Source organism: Octopus sinensis, linkage group LG11 (genome assembly GCF_006345805.1).
Source record: "Octopus sinensis linkage group LG11, ASM634580v1, whole genome shotgun sequence".
In the NCBI taxonomy this organism is placed as follows: domain Eukaryota; kingdom Metazoa; phylum Mollusca; class Cephalopoda; order Octopoda; family Octopodidae; genus Octopus; species Octopus sinensis.
In genome coordinates this window covers 41,429,387-41,446,567 of record NC_043007.1, presented here as the reverse complement: position 1 = coordinate 41,446,567, position 17,181 = coordinate 41,429,387, and the positions used below count along the sequence as shown (strand labels likewise).

The 17,181-nt window shown below is 36.6% G+C and overlaps 1 protein-coding gene across 1 annotated transcript in view; it reads right to left on the bottom strand.

Annotated features, from left to right (window-relative positions):
* Nucleotides 1-14,717, bottom strand: part of LOC115217489 — an 85,752-nt gene extending 71,035 nt beyond the window's left edge. The window contains exon 1 of the mRNA XM_029787198.2: nt 14,568-14,717. The gene's annotated coding sequence lies outside the window, so the exon portion shown is untranslated. The remainder of the gene's footprint in view (nt 1-14,567) is intronic.
* Between the last annotated feature and the right edge of the window lie 2,464 nt (nt 14,718-17,181).

Here is a 17,181-nt window from a genome sequence, read left to right as displayed (position 1 = left end):
TTCCACAGGGTCTCAGCATCAATTTTGAAGGGATAGACATATTCTTCAGTAAAGTAATAGTTCTGAAGGCTAGGGAGAGAGAAAGAGATGAAACACGAAGATGACTCAATGGTACTTGAACTTAAAATGGAAAAGGGGTAGATCATATGTTGTTGTGTATTTAACTGTACATTTTTCAACAACATTATGAGACATCAGACCTGGGGTCAGTAATTGATAAACCAGTGATGTGTCTTCTGTGGGCAATTTTTAGAATCATTTTTCCAAATTTAATGCATTTGTAAAATTGAGCTTTTGATGACTTTCAGATAGTCTTTTATGTCGTGATTTGTTTAATTTTTGCTGACATAAATGTTGTCAGTGATGGCAATGGTGGTGGTGGTGGTGGTGGTTGGTGTTATGTGTACGTATTTGTGCATGTGACATATGATATATTATTATACAGGTGGACAATCAGCAAATGTAAATAAAACAAAAGTAAGCAATTACAAAAAAAAAAATGCTGATTCCTACTTTAGATAAATATATCAGCTGTTATCATTTCTTCAATGATGATGATGATGATGTTGATGATGAAACAGCATTACTTGACAGGGACTTAACTTCTTGGTGAGAGGCAAAGACATCTTCAGCAGAAGTATAGGGGCACAAGTAAATACTAGAAGGTATTTTGTCTAATGCTCTATTGATTCCACTAAATCACTGATGTGATGATAATGATGATGGTGATGATAATAATAATAATCCTTTCTACAACAGGCACAAGGCCTGAAATTTTGGGGGAGGGGACTAGTCGATTACATCGACCCCCAGTACTCAACTAGTACTTAATTTATCAACCCCAAAAGGATGAAAGGAAAAGTTGACCTTGGCGGAATTTGAACACAGAACACAAAGATGGATGAAATGCTGCTAAGCATTTTGCCAGCTCACTGCCTTGATAATAATTCTTTCTACTACAGGTAGAAGGCCTGAAATTTCTAAGCGGGAAGGGGAGTAGTTGATTACATCAACTGCAATATCTGATTGGTACTTTATTTTATCAACCCCAAATTGATGGAAGACAAAGTTTATCTTAGTGGAATTTAAACTCAGAACGTTAAGAATCAGAACAAATAATGACTCTCAGGTGAATTTACCATTCCACTAATTTTAATAATGTAATAATATTTTAAATAAAACAACTAGATCAGTAATTTGGGAAAGGAGATAATTAATTAAATCAATCTCAGTATTTGACTAATACACCATGTTATCAACCCTGGTTATCAACCAGGGGAAAAATAATGGGTTCTGTTAATTTAGGCATGATTTGAACTCAGAATGTAAAAGACATAACTAAATATAGCAAATATTTCAACATACAGTGATCCCTTGTTTATCGCGGTAGATTGGTTCCGAGACCGGCTGTGATAACTGAATTTCCGCGAAGTAGGGATACCATATTTACAGTATTTATTTAATGTGTATTTGGACTTTTAAAACCCTCCTTGGGAGGGAGCCTCTACATGGTCATTGAACACACTAAAAGCAGCAGCCAATTTTCCGTCAAATTATACATCTTACCATTTAATAAAGAAAAGACATGTTGGATAAGTATAGTCCTACATGAACTGTCTGAGAAAAAACAGGAAGGCTATTGTTGAAATGTTCTTAATTGCAGGTTTCTTCAATTAAGCTTGACCTAGGGTTAAACAACATCAACAATTTATATGATGGCAAGTCGTATAAAAAGTATATTTATGTATGTGCATGTACATGCATGTATTTGTTTGTACACATGTGCATATGTATGTACGTATGTATGTATGTATGTGTACATGCTTGTTTTTATGTGTGTGTACGTATTAAATGGATTGTTGCATTGTTTGTCAAACAGAAACATATATAGAATATATAATACTCATATAACACACACACACACACACACAGTCACTCATTTATTTGTTCACAAGCATATGCACACACATGTACACCTACAGTTAACAGCAAGACAAATACATATATACCTTCACGCATGACATACATTCACACACAGAAAATTCAACCATGCAGTCACAAGCCTATAACTCTCTCTCTCTCTCTCTCTCTCTCGCTAACATTCATTTTCATAGCCAACAGACAGACAAAAATATATTTGATATACACACATACACACAATCAATAGTTAAATAAACACGAGTACACACACACCCACAATACTGTATATTTGCGTTCACTCATTGAAAATCAAGCAAATATCTAACAATCTCTCATTATTAGGTATGTCACACAAACACACATGCACTATATACACATAAACACACACACATGCATGCACACGCACATTCACACACACATCTTACACCACATACACACATCCACCATAACACTCCTATACCCACACATCCCACATAAACACACTATCAAGCACACACACCATAACAGCAATGCATACATATACATATGCACACTATACATTCCTCAGAGACCCACGACCAAATATACATACAATGCACATACATATGCTATACACTCCTCTTACTCTCTCACACGCTCATTCATCAAACACTTACCCATGCACACACACACATACACTGTGAAGTGCATCACATTATCACACACACACCATACACTTTACACATACATCATACAACTTCACACACACACAAACACCTCACATACAGCATATAACTCCACATACGTGCACACACACACACACACCATGTAACCTTTGCATACTAATACACATGCACAGGCATCATACACAACCCACACTTTTATACACACACATACATATATAACGCCCACACCCCCACACAAACATACATACATACATACAAAGCCATATCTCTCCCACTATTCACACAAATAGTTTTTTTTTTAACCCTTATATTTTGCTGTATGTTCCTTACATTAACTTACCAAGTTTGCAAAAGATTCTTACTGTTCCTCCAGACATAAACCCCTGGTGGTAATTATGTAGAGGTGGTATGCTTCTGGAAACATGGGATTGGAATAGGATAGGGAAAAAAGTACCAATAAAAGAAGATGGGGCTGGGTTGAGATTCTGTGAGAAATTTTATCAAGAAATGCAAAATTTTTTTCAAGCTTCATCCCTGAATGGGAATTCTTTTACTTGTTTCAGTCATTTGATTGAAGCCATGCTGGAGCACCGCCTTTAGTCAAACAAATCGACCCCAGGACTTATTCTTTTTAACCCTTTTATTACCAACCCGGCTGAAACCGGCTCTGAGTACAAATGTCTTGTTTTCAAAAGTTCTGAATTGAAATCTTCCACCAAACCTTAGTTGCCATTTATGTTCCTAACACAAGCTTAATGATAACTAAGTTATTTTTCTAAATTCTTTGTTATATTTAAAAGTAATTGAAAGAAACACAGAGCATCTCAAAATAAATACAGTAACGAAAGGGTTAAGCCCAGTACTTATTCTATTGATCTCTTTTGCCAAACTGCTAAGTTATGGGGGATGTAAACACACCAACATCAGTTGTCAAGTGATGGTGGGAGGACAAATACAGACACACACACATATATGTATATATATATATATGACGGGCTTCTTACAGTTTCTGTCTACCAAATCTACTCACAAGGCTTTGGTTGGCCCAAAGCTATAGCAGAAGACACTTGCCCAAGGTGCCATGCAGTGAGACTGAACCTGGAATCATGTGGTTGGAAAGCAAGCTTTTTACCACATGGCTGTTTCTGTGTCTAGTTTTTAAAAGCTTCTTACTTGTTAGTCTTTAATGTTTTACTTGTTTCAGTCACTGGACTGTGGCCATGCTGGGGCACAACCTTGATGCATTTGGTTTATCAAACAAACTCCTAGTATGTATGCATATTTAATTCTTTATTGCCCACAGGGGGCTAAACATAGAGGGGACAAACAAGGACAGACAAAGGGACTAAGTCGATTACATCGACCCCAGTGTGTAACTGGTACTTATTTAATCAACCCCGAAAGGATGAAAGGCAAAAGGCAAAATTAACCTTGGCGGAATTTGAACTCAGAATGTAGCGGCAGACGAAATACCGTTAAGCATTTTGCTTGGCATGCTAACGATTCTACTAGCTCACTGCCTTGTATGTACGTATGCATATTGATTTCTTTTTTTTTTTTACTGAACTTCTAGACAAAAGCAAATAAGAAATAGCACTTACTGACCAAAGACAATAAATAAATAAAAATTTTGTTATACAGTATAGTAGATGACATTTGCTGAAGGTGCTATGCTGCAGGATTGAACTTGAAACCCTGAGCTTGCAATGCAATTTTCTTTATCATATATCCATGACTACATCTATATCCAAGCATTTTTTTTTTCATATTCCAGAAAATTTTTGGCCTCAGGTATGATGTCTCTTCCCCTACACCACTTTCTAATAGGTCATGACATAGGACAAAGAGGCAACATAACAACTCATGCAGTCCCCTAAATGTATTCATTGTATCTTTTCTTTTACTCATTTCAGGAGTTAGACTGTAGCTATGCAAGGGCACTACCTTGAAGGATCTGGTTAAATAAATCAACCCTAGTACCATAAATCCTCAAGTATAATCCACATTTTTTCCCAAAAATTTAAAGGTCAAAATCCTTAGTGCATATTATACACGAGGTTAAAAATGAAAATTATTTTCTAAGCAATGTTCAAGTCTCTATTTGCTGTCTGGCAATGTTTATTCAGACGCATTTTGCAATGTTGGGCGCGAAAATACCTTAAGCTAAGCCAGAAAGCAATGAAGTCATAAAAGAATCATCCATAACTTGCAGTAAGCAACATTTATTAAACGTTATTACTGTTATTTCTTTATTTCCTGTAAACAAAATGCACAAAAATGCTACACGTTTGCATTATGTTATATATACAATAATAATAAAGGACGTTACCGTATACATTTTTACAAACCAAGGACGTTATATAGACCTCCTTGGCTCAAGTTAGAGAAGGGGTGCGTATTATAGACAAGGTTTAGGTTTTTCAGAGGTACAGCCCCCTAAAAATCCCCTGCGTATTATACTCAAGGGTGGATTATACTTGAGGATTTACGGTACTTATATTTTTAAGCCTGGTATTTCTTCTATTGGTCTTTTTTTGCCAAACCGGTAAGTTATTGGTATATAAACAAACCAACACTAGTTGTCAAGCAGTGGTGGGGGACAAACACAAATACAATGTCACTCACACACTTACACATATATACTGTGGGTTTCTTTCAGTTTTCATCAACCAAATCTACTCACAAGGATTTGGCCAGCTTGAGGCTATAGTAGAATACACTTGCCCAAAGTGCCATGCACTGAGACTGACTCTAGAACCATGTGGTGGTGAAGCAAACCTCTTATCACACAGTCATGTCTATGCTTATGATAAATGATGCTCCTACAGATGGACTTGAACCAGCAACTCTCAGATCACTTTTAAGGTTAACTCATAAAATCTGATGCTCTGCTGTATTGACTGAGTTGTGGGCAAACATAAGCAGAGAATGAATCAAAGCTTATATTGCCTCCAGAGTCTTCGATTTGCTATGATCATTTCACTCCATGTTGGACCTTTCCCTTTTTCTTTCACAGGTTGAGGATATAAAGACCCACCATAAAACATTAGGTCTCTCAGAGCCAATATATTGTCAATCAACCTGCTTAAAATAGCAGCCAAATCTCCTTCAAATCATATCTTACTATCATACTAAAAAAAAAAATAAAGGAAGAACGCTGATTAACGTAAATCTTAAAATAAGACCAAATAGTCACAACAGAAACATTTGATTAAAAGTCTGTTCAATCAGAGCCAGCCTAGGGCTAAACAACAATATTTAACCCATTTTAAGTTCAGTCACTATATATAAGCACAAAACACACACACACACACACATGCTAAATTAGCTTGAACATTAATAGCAACATCAAAACCAAATTTAAATTCTATGTTGGGTATCCAGAGCGGATAACTGACCATGCTGGTGGCATGTAAAAAGCACCATTCGAGTGTGATCGTTACCAGTGTCACCTTACTGGCATTTGTGCTGGTGGCACATGAAAAAACATTCGAGCGAGGTTGATGCCAATGCTGCTGGACTGGCTTCTGTGCAGGTGGCACATAAAAAACACCATTTAGGTGTGGCTGTTTTACATGCCAGTGGCATGTAAAAGTACCCACTACACTCTCGGAGTGGTTGGCATTAGGAAGGGTAGGTAGCTGTAAAAACTCTGCCAGATCAAGATTTGGGCCTGGTGCAGCCATCTGGTTCGCCAGTCCTCAGTCAAATCGTCCAGCCCGTGCTAGCATGGAAAGCAGACGTTAAATGATGATGATGATGATGATTGTTAAACTATTTCCGTTCAACTGTGAAGAATCAAAACTGTAATTCAGCAAACTGATTCCAATTTTACTCATATTCAGTTTCAGCCATCACCTAAGTCTTACATTGACTGACTGGACATCAGCAATGTACAAATATCTCAAATGTAAATAGATACTCCTCATAATATCATATGATGTTCAAATGAGTTAAATCTATAAAAAAAAATGCATTAGGCATGTCTAATAAATACTAGATTAAGTATTCAAATGAATCAAATTACATTATTTTGTTTCTAGAAATAAATCTTGTGATGGTGTCTATATATTTTCAATATGTCTCTGTATACTTTACATATTTTATTTTTATAATGTTCCCCTTAGAGTCAAACACTGTGTGATGGGGATCAAAATAGAAATATATGCATATGTATTTTGTTCTTATAGAGTTTCCCATAAAGCCAAACACTTTATGATGATGGGGTGGGGTGGGGTGGGGGAGAGCAGATGTGTTGTTGAAGACTAAGTGAAACGAGGTTTATCTGAAAAGTAAACAAGTCCGTGATCATTCTAAAGTTTGTGAGGATGTATGGCCTAGTAGTTAGGGTGTTGTACTCATAAGTGTAAGTTTGTGGGTTCAATTCCCAGATCAGATGCTGTGTTGTGTTCTGTGATGAACTGGCACCCATGCAGAGTGGAGGAGTATTGAACCCCTTTGAAAGGAAAAACTGTAACTTAATGTAACTGAAAGGAAAAACTGTAACTTAATGAGGATAGTGAGGTACCCTATTCAAAACGTTTCATTCTTTTAGCAGATTGAAACCACTCAACAACTGATCATCTTCTTCTCTATTGCTCTCCTCAAATAATTTGTGCACTTCTGAAAAAGAAATTTTCAGTTGAAATGGTATACCACTGGACTTAGTTCCTGCTTTCATCATTTCTTTGAGGCCTGTTTTTCCATGCTAGTGGGGTCCTGCAGTCAGTCGTCTCCTCTCCCTTTCTTTATTCCACAAGTTTTGAAAGTATAAAGCAACCAGTCATAATATCAATTAGGAATGTGCCACTTCACTCGAACAGTGACAACATGGAAGGTAAACATGCACACGTATATATTTCTATTATTCACATACTGGCTCAATCAATACACTGCCTTTAGCCAATTTTCATCTAGGCAGCTATCACATCCCTGCTCTTAAAACTGGAATTTAGGTACAAATTCAGCCAGAGTACTAATTGTATATACCTATTATCTTATTACTCACAATTAGTATATATAGCCACACACACACAAAAACTGGTACTCCGTTGGTTGATTATGACAAAGGTTCCAGTTGGATCAATAGAACAGCCTGCTCATGAAATTTATGAGCAAGTGGCTGAGCGCCCCACAGATACATGTACACTAAATATAGTTCTCAGTGAGATTCAGTGTGACACAGAATGTGACAAAGCTGGGTCTTTGAATTACAGTTAGAAACTCATTTTTGCTAGCTGAGTGGACCGAAGCAACTGAAATAAAGTATCTTGCTCAAGAACACAATGTATTGCTGGGTATCAAAGTCATAACCTTACAATCATAAGCTGAATACTGCTAACCACTAGGCCACATGCCTTCACAATACATGTGCGCACACACATGATGGACTCCCTGTGGTTTCTCTCTACCAAATCCCTTCAGATGGCATTGGTCAGCCCATAGCAATAATAGAAAATACTTACACAGGGTACAGCCATGCACAAGCTTCTATATAAAGCCATGCCCATTTAAAATTATTTAATTTCAACCCTCTACTGTCTTAGTTCTAATCACTTTTATTCTCTTTGTTTTTCATGTATCTGGGCTTTGTAAAATAAGTACCAACAGTGAGTGATGCCATCGACTGTACTGTTATCTACAAGTTTGTGGCACTGTGCCAATTTCAGAAATCATTATTATAACAGACAGAAAAATAAAAGTTGTCTCTTTCGATTATCTTTCATTTATCTTCACATATTATAGAGACTTAATAGAGATATGAGCAAAAACCTATTTACAGCTTCAACTTCTCTCAAATTGAATTTTAATTATGATTTCATACATTGAAATAAAGCCAGCAATTTGTATTGAAAGAAATATTTTGGGTGGAAGGCTTTATTCAGCTGTCTGGTTTAACATCGATAACTAGCCCTTGGGTATCTGTAGTAGAGTTCACAAATTGTAAAAATATGGACAATGACTTTGGTTTGAAGTTTCTCCCCCACTCTTTGAGGCTCTGTAATGAGTCATGGGGGTTGCCCTACTTCTTGTGACTAAGCTGGCACCCACCACCAGAATCAGAAACATACATTCATAATCATGTATATATATCAATTTGTGAGTGCTTTTGTGTTTGTTCCCACTCCTTAATAACTGGTGTTGGATTTGTTACACTCCTGTAACTTAGCAGTACAGCAAAAAAGACCTATAAACAAGCACCAGGCTTTAAAAAATAAGTACTGGGATCGATTTGTTCAACTAAACTTTCAAGGTGGTGCCCCAGAATGGCTGCAGTTTAATGACTGAAACAAGTAGAAGATATATATATATATATTAATTGTGGCTATGTGGTTAAGAGGTTAAGAAGTTTGCTTCCCAAGCAAAGAGTTTCAGAGTCAGTCTGACTACATGACAACTTAAGTAAGTATCTTGTACTATAGTCCTGTGTTAACTAAAGCTTTATGAGCAGATTTGGTTGATGAAAAATGAAAAAAAACATGTTGCATGTTTGTGTGTGTATTTATACACACACGCATGTATGTACGTAAGTATGCATGCATTTGTGTAAATGTTTGCATCACCTTTTCTTGACATCATGTTAAGCATTTAAATTAATTTCAGTCCTACAAGCAGTGTCATTTGTTTCTAATAATCTACAAAAACATGTCTGTTCATAGGGAAATATCAACTTGCTTGGAAACAGGTTAGGGTTGGTGAGAGAGAGAGCATCCAGCTGTAGAAAATCTGCAATAAATTCCATCTGACCAATGCAAGCATGAAAAAGTAGACATTTAAATGATGATGAAATTCATGAAGAGTTAACTCATACTTTTGTCATTCTAATACTCAATAAAATATATACCAGTAATATAACGTTGGCTCAATCCAACGTTCCTTAGACTTGTGCTTTAATTAGTGAAGGAGCCTTTAGGTGGTCACACAACTTGCTACACATAGCAACCAAATTACCTTCAAACTATACCTTACCATCTATAGTTCATGATGCAATCTCAGAAATCAAAAAGCTAATATGAGATGGTAATAGAGATTTTTTATTACAGTTCTGCTTGACCAAAGCTGACCTAATTTAAACAACAACAATTAATATGGGATTTATACAAAACTGCTGCAATGTTTTTTTTTTTTGTAGATGAGAGTGCTTTAGCCATTTGAAATACCACAGAATATTACAGGTATTTATAGAACTGCAGTGTGGGCAGCAGTGGAATTTGAATGGAGAATAGAAAGGAACAAGTAATTTATTCTAACATTCACTCTATTGACTCCAATAGCTTCATGGCTTTGTTGAACCCCCATCTTTAGCCTCTCTTGGTTAGGCAGAAGAACTTATGTTTCTAGTAGGAGAGATACATAATGTTGCTGCAGGAATTCTTTCCTCATTGATATTAACACCAGAAGTGAAGTGAACCGGTTTTAACTCGAGGTTGTAAACAATGATTTCTGTAGTGACTATTCTATCTTATTTGCAGATGTAGTGCATCTAGGATCATGCTACCGTGTGTGTCCTTCCTTTCTTAAAATAGCAATGTGATCTGTACATTTTGATTGTTATTTCCAGCACGTTTAGCTGCCTCGAAGATTACGTCTGTCCCTGCTGTTCGCTCATCGAGAGGACAGAGTAATAGTAAAAGGGTATAGTAGTAGAGAACGAAATAATTAGAGAGAGAGACAGAAAGAGAGAGGGGAAATGGCGAAGTAGCCACAGAGAGTTGTAAGGGGAGGGAAATTAGAATATCCAGAGAGGGGATGGTAGTAAGGGGGAGGGAGAAGTAGCAAAGGTAAGTTGTAGGAGGAAGGTGGGTATATACATATTTATGTGTATACACACGCACCTTCCTCCAATAACTTATGTTAGGGAAAGAGAGGGAGAAAGAAAGAACGAAAATATTTGCGGTGAAAATAGTTACAAAGAGAGGTGGAGGGGGGAATATAAACAAAAACTGTAGGATGAATGAAATATAAACAGTGTGTGTGTGTGTGTGTGTGTGTATGTGTGTGCAGGAGCAGCAAAATAACTAATTGAATACTGTTGCTCGGTAATCAATGAACATGATCATTTGTCAACACTCACTTGCCAACAATCGATCACAGGATCAGAGAGAGGAAGGAAGAAAACAGTGGAAAGATAGAGAGTGAGGGGGGGTGGATATGGGAGAAACACGGACAAGAGTAGTTTCAAAATACAGCAGCAGTGTGTGTGTATATATATACTCTGCCAACGTCAATGTATGAGCGCGTGCGTTTGTGTAATTTGTTTTATTTGCGCGCAGTGGCACACGGAAGACGCACGGCGAGGGAGCGAGAAACAGCAATTAAGTGTCTTCTGTGCGTGCGACACACGCAAATAAATACGCAACAGCACGCAGAGATTGGACTGGAATCTGCTGCTGTTATTCTGAAACTAGTCTTTTCGAAATCCCCTCTCTTTGTCTCTTACTGACACCTTTGATTTCCTCTCTCTCTCTTTCTCTTCTTCTTCACACACACACTTGCGTGCGCGCACATACACATGTTGTTATGTGTACTTGTCTACGAAGAATAAACAAGATAACCTCGAACAAGTGAATGCCAAACTCCTGACTTTATATATATATATATATAAAGTGTATGTGTGTGTTGCGAGAGAAAGAGAGAGAGAGAGTGATAAGTATGGAGCAAGGTTTGCGGGGCCGCGAAGTGAAGTGGTTGTATTAATGACGTATGGTGGGGAAGGAGCAATATCTGGGAGTAATAATAATTCAGCTCGAAATAAACCATTTTTATAGAATTTTGCTATAGAAATTGTATGCATGAATAAATCTACAACTGAGAGAGAGAAGAAAGAGAGGGGGAACTATAGTAAATTAACGAAAAGAGAGGCAGTGAGGAGACGCAACACTTAACTATAAACTGCATAACCATCGATAGACGCGCGCGCACAGCCGACCACTCTCGGTAGAGTTACGTATGAAAATTGTAATAGCAATAATAAAAGTATTATGTTACAGATAGCTTTTGTATTTAACCTTCCAATAGCCTATAAAAAGAAGTATCAATAATGAACGGTTATTGATTCCATTGACATATGTCCTCATTTTTGCCGTGTTTTCTATAAACAAGAATTACATCTTTCTTTATATGTTATCACTACAGTACTTGCGTTATCTTTACACACTATTCTGTTATTTTTTCACTTTGTTTTCAAGCTGTTGAGTTTTCAGCCGCTTCCATTTTTCGGTGGTGAGGTGTGATGTGGGCGAGTGTGCAAGAAAGAAAGAAGAAAAAAACAAAAACTTAATCTATATATATAAAAAAAAACACCAAGTTCTTTCTCTCTCACTCAAACACACCGATATCACAGAATAACAAAGCCAACAAGTGTCACATTTTTCTACTATTGTTAAGATTTGCCAGCAAAAAATGTTTGGACACCCAAATCAGCTCTATGGGCAAAGGTGTTCCATATTCGACTCTCCAGTCTTTTTCTCAGACACAATATTTCTCGGATATTATCCAATATGTCGTTTTTCTTAATGGTGTGATTTAAGAGAGATTCGACTGCTATTTCTAGCATATCGAACAGCACGTAGATGCTCCCTCGCTATATTGTTTTTGATCTTCTTGCGGCATATTTTCTTCTATATTTTATCTAATATGCTCAAAACTGTAGTCTCTATCGATATTGTATGAATAAAATTGCATTATAGCATCGATTTCTATTAAGATCTTTTATGCTCGATAGTTTTGTTCATTTTAATTGCCCCAGTGGAATAATAATAATGTAATCGTTATTTTATTTATGTATTGTAAGTTAACCAAGCTTTTCCTCCTGTAATACGCATCAGTTATGTAGTATACGCGGGCTTAGTGACATAAGAACTGCGAGATTAAGTGCCAGAATAGCAACAAGATTCAATATTAACCGGAGCGGGGTTTGGGAGATTTTATGAAATATTGATTTTGCTTTTTCTTTCTTACTATGCACAAGGCTTCGGGTTTTATCTCAGACAATATATAGAATTATGTGACAGCCATATACGCCTTTCTCATGGCAACTAGTGATTTAAGAGTGAAGATAGGGTTGAAACGTTTATTCAATTAGGAAGAGTTGACAACGAAAGTGAAGGAAAGATTAAAAGTTGCTAACATTGTTTTCTCTCTCTTATTAACACACACACTAGCTATCTTTCTGTTTTCACATTAGCTGTGTAAGCACCACTGGGAATCGAAAGTGGGCTGTTGAACAGAACTTTTCGTTTTCTGCTTATTTTTATATCGTCATATTCGACGATATAAAATTTGAAGAGACCGGTACTTTACTTTATCGGCGTAAAGCTGTGCTCAGCATTATTTAAATACAGTACGTAAAGAGCTGTAACATATACCGCAAAGCATTTTTGTCGACGCTCTCATGATTCTGCCGACAAGAGGAAAATAAAATTCTTTTGAATAAGTGTTGTAGCCACAGATACCTGGGAGATATAAACGGTTGCGCCGTGACGTTGATGTCTAGCTTGGCTACGTAAGTTAGTCAAAAATCGAAACCGAAGTCAGGGTGAGAATTTGATTCAGGCGGCTTTATCTCTACAGTTCCACACCTGCCGAGGTCATCTTTGTCTTTCATCCCTCCGGGTCGATAAAGCAAATTGCCAATCATGTAGTGGGGGTCAATGGTATCGACGAATCTCCTCCTCTCAAAATTGCTGGCTTGTGCCAATAATTAGAAACCATTATTAATTGTTATATTAGTAGACATCGCAAATTTTGGAGGATAACACAGAGTACTGAAGGGCAAAATTATATTTTTGTAATGCATTAAGTCCGACGCACTACTGTTCTGCCGTCAAACCACCATCTTCTAGGATAGTTGCAATAACAGCTTTTCTAATAAAACACAAACATGATAGTAAAAGTACAGAGACATGGGGTATATACTGTCCTGCTTATACCTGAACGGACGGAGCTGCGCCTGGGTGGTAGAAAAGACATATGCGACGTGTATTTCATTTTTATCTATAATCCTCTTCAGGAGGGGGGGCACAAAAAGACGTAAAATACCCGTCTCAGTTAACCCTTTCCTTTGTATTCACCCTTGATCTTAAGAGGGTTTTGAAATAATAATAATAATTTTTGGCATAAGGCCAGCAATTTTGAAGTGAGTCGATAAAGCATCGCCCTTGGAGCTCTAACTAGTACTTATTTTATCGACCCCGAAAGGATCTGAGAGGGATTTGAACTCATAACGAAAAGAATAGAAAAAAAAAAAAGACCGCTAAGTATTTTGTCTGATGCATCAAAGATTCTGCTAGTTTGTAATATTTCATTTACTGGCCACTAGAGCAATCCTTTCTGCAATAGGCAAAAGGGGCCTAAAATTTTATGAAGGGTGGGGACAAGTCGATTAAATGACCTCCGTGCTCAACTGGTGCTTATTTCATTAACCGCGGCCGAATTTGAAATCAGAACGTAAAGTGTCGGGAGGAATACCGCAAAACATTTATTCCGACTTGGAAAAAGAATACTAATTTCATTGAAAGAAAAAAAAAAATACCTAATTTACTATACACAGAATGAGGAATTAATATGTTTATGCCTTTCCCGAAAAAAATTACTACGGTAAATGAAGCAAAATGTTTTGAAACGAGAATCGAAAAATGATAATACAGTGATAAAAGAAATTATGTGTGTTCTAAATTAGATCTTTCAATGAAAAAATAACAATCGATGAGGTTTTCTCCTTTATATTTAAAGGTAACGATAGAAAATGTGTTACAACTATCATTCATATTGCGATTGGTGTTGTTGTTGTTGGTAGATGTGACAGTGCGGCAGCGTTCCTCTCTTCTAAACATAAAACGAAGGATCGGAAAAAAAAAGCACCTGGTATATTTTTTATTTATTTTTACACAAAGTTCATCAATTAACGAAATGATGCAGAGCAGAATTCTGTGTAGAAAGCGGGACGACGGTCAGATATAAAATATGCAGAATGAAAGAAACAAGTGTTTATTTGCTGCTTACCCTGTAGGAGAATGTCAGCTATGTGTCCGTGGCTCAGGTTTAAGTCTGCTACAACGAGCCTACATCAGCTCCCCGTTCGCCTTAGCAGAAGTCACATTGCTTCAACTTATTTACTAACAAGTGAGGAAAGCGACCGAATCAAGGGGCATAACTCACACTAATAAAACTGCCGCAACAGGCAACAGAATTAAAGACACTAATAGATTCCTATCTATCTATCTATCCATCTATCTATACAAAAGTAATATAACACGATCAAAATAATTGTAAATGACAAAGATATTAAGTAAAATTAATTTCCGTCGATGTCGACGATGAGTATTTAGTTGCTCGATCAACTGAGAACTACCGGCTTATTATTACATTAGCGTGATAAACGAGTTAATTGTGGGTAACCTGCAGCTCGCAGGACTTTCTAAATAGTATACCTAAGGAAAAATTACCTCGAAGTGTTTTTTGTAGTGCGGCCTGCATGACAATGAGTTAATATCTCATGCGGTCCGCTTCCGAAAAAGGTTGCCCATGCTTGGTATAAATGGCTAAATATACGACAGATACATGTATCATTAACGTAATTCTTAACGGGGATCAACAAGACTGGAGACCCATCCAACGGGCTCCTATCAATATCATTTCTGTTATAATTGCCCAACACGCCACTCAATGAAATCGAAACTTGGACCTTGTAATTATGGAACAGATTGCTTAACCATTTAACCATGCTGCGCCCATGGAAATAAATATGCAAAATATAAAGGATTTATAATTCGTATATATTGATACATTCATGGTGTGATTAAAAAAAAACTATATAATAACAGCTCGTAAAAATAAAAAAAAAAACATTAAATGCCAAATTTGAATTCATGTTGTATATAAATATTGATTTATAGCAAAAATATGAGACAAAAAAATGATGGAAGGGTATAGTCGTTTAAATGAACGCCGGTTTTTGATTATTACTTTAATATTGAAGTAGTAGCCCTCATTTTTAACGTTGTAGGACAAGAGATTGTTATTAATTATGGTTAAACATGTATTGTAAAACAGATGGGTTATAAAACATTTGTGTGTCCGTTTATAACGGTGTGTTCACAATAAAAAAAAATTATAATAAACGCCGTTAAGACAAAGCAAAAAGAAAAATATTGCAAAAGCTGATCAAAACGGAATACATGAACATAAGTATTGATTTCTAAAGCACGAAAAGAAAACCTACAATACTTCACTGTTACTTTAATGTTAACGTGGTAACTAAAACGTTTCATGTCATGAGCCAAGTGGGAGGTGACATTCTAATTTAATGAGAGGAAAAAAAAAAAAAAGAAGGGAGACAACCCTAGAATTTAAGTTATTTTATCTTTTATATGTCTCAGTAGACTGCGGCCATGCTGGGGCACCACCTTTAAGTATTTTTTTTAGTCGAACGAATCGATCCCTGTACTTATTTTTAAATTTTGGTATTTATTCTATTAGTTTCTTTTATTAAGCTGCAAAGCTACGAGGGCGTAAACACACCAACGCCGGCTGTCAAGCGGTGGTGGGGACAAATACAAATACATACACGCACATGTATATATACGACGGGCGTCTTTCAGTTTCCGTCTACCAAATCCACTCGCAAGGCTTTGGTCGGCCTGAAGCTCTAGTACAAGACACTTGCGCAAGGTGCCATGCAGTAGGACTGAACTTGAAACTATGTGGTTTGGAAGCAAGCTTCTTACCACACAGCCAGAGGGAGTGAATCTGGTTTTAAACAGTATGGAAAGGCAATAGTAATTTATTGCTGTCACATCCGTCACTTGCAGACGTTTGGAATAGCTATCACAACTCATAGAGAAGGAAAAAGACAAGGAACTTTTGTCCAAAGCATTTATTATTTTAAATTTTTGCTCTTCAATTCAATACCCTTTTCCAGCAAGTGTTTTCCTATTACAGCTGCCTCTTGAGACAGGTACACTAGCAGAAGTTTACCAGATAAGTCCAGGTTTGTTTTAGCCTTATGAGATCTTATCAGTGAAACTTTGTCTAATCATTCTTGCCAGATCTTAGCAAAGTACATCAGATTTTCATTAATGAATACAGATAAGTGTGATAACTAAATAGCATGATTAGTGAAAAGCAGGCATTCCATGGTATTTTTTCCTAGTCATTCTGTTACTTAAAACATTTGTGTGTTTTTAACTCAGAACATAAAAGGAATTTTTTAAAATACCAGAAGGTATTTTGCCCACCTCTTTCAGTATTAGTTCTACCATTCACCACCAACAATGTTACATATTTTAACTGTATTATATGTATTACAATGAAAATCAAAAATTATTGTTGTTGTTCAACGGCAGAAAGTTTGCATAATTATTAGAATATCAGAGAAAAATGCCTTTGCCTTGCGTCCATTCAGGGATGATAAAATAAAACACCAGTCAAGTACTGGAGTCAATGTCATTGACCAAACTCCAGTCCTCTTGAGATTGCTGGCTTTGTGCCTAAAAATTAGAAACCATTCAAAGCAGTGAGCTGGCAGAATTGTTAGTGTTGGATGCATTTGTTCCAGTTCTTTACAATCTGGTTTCAAATCCCACTGTGGTTAACTTTGTCTTTCCTCCCTTCAGGA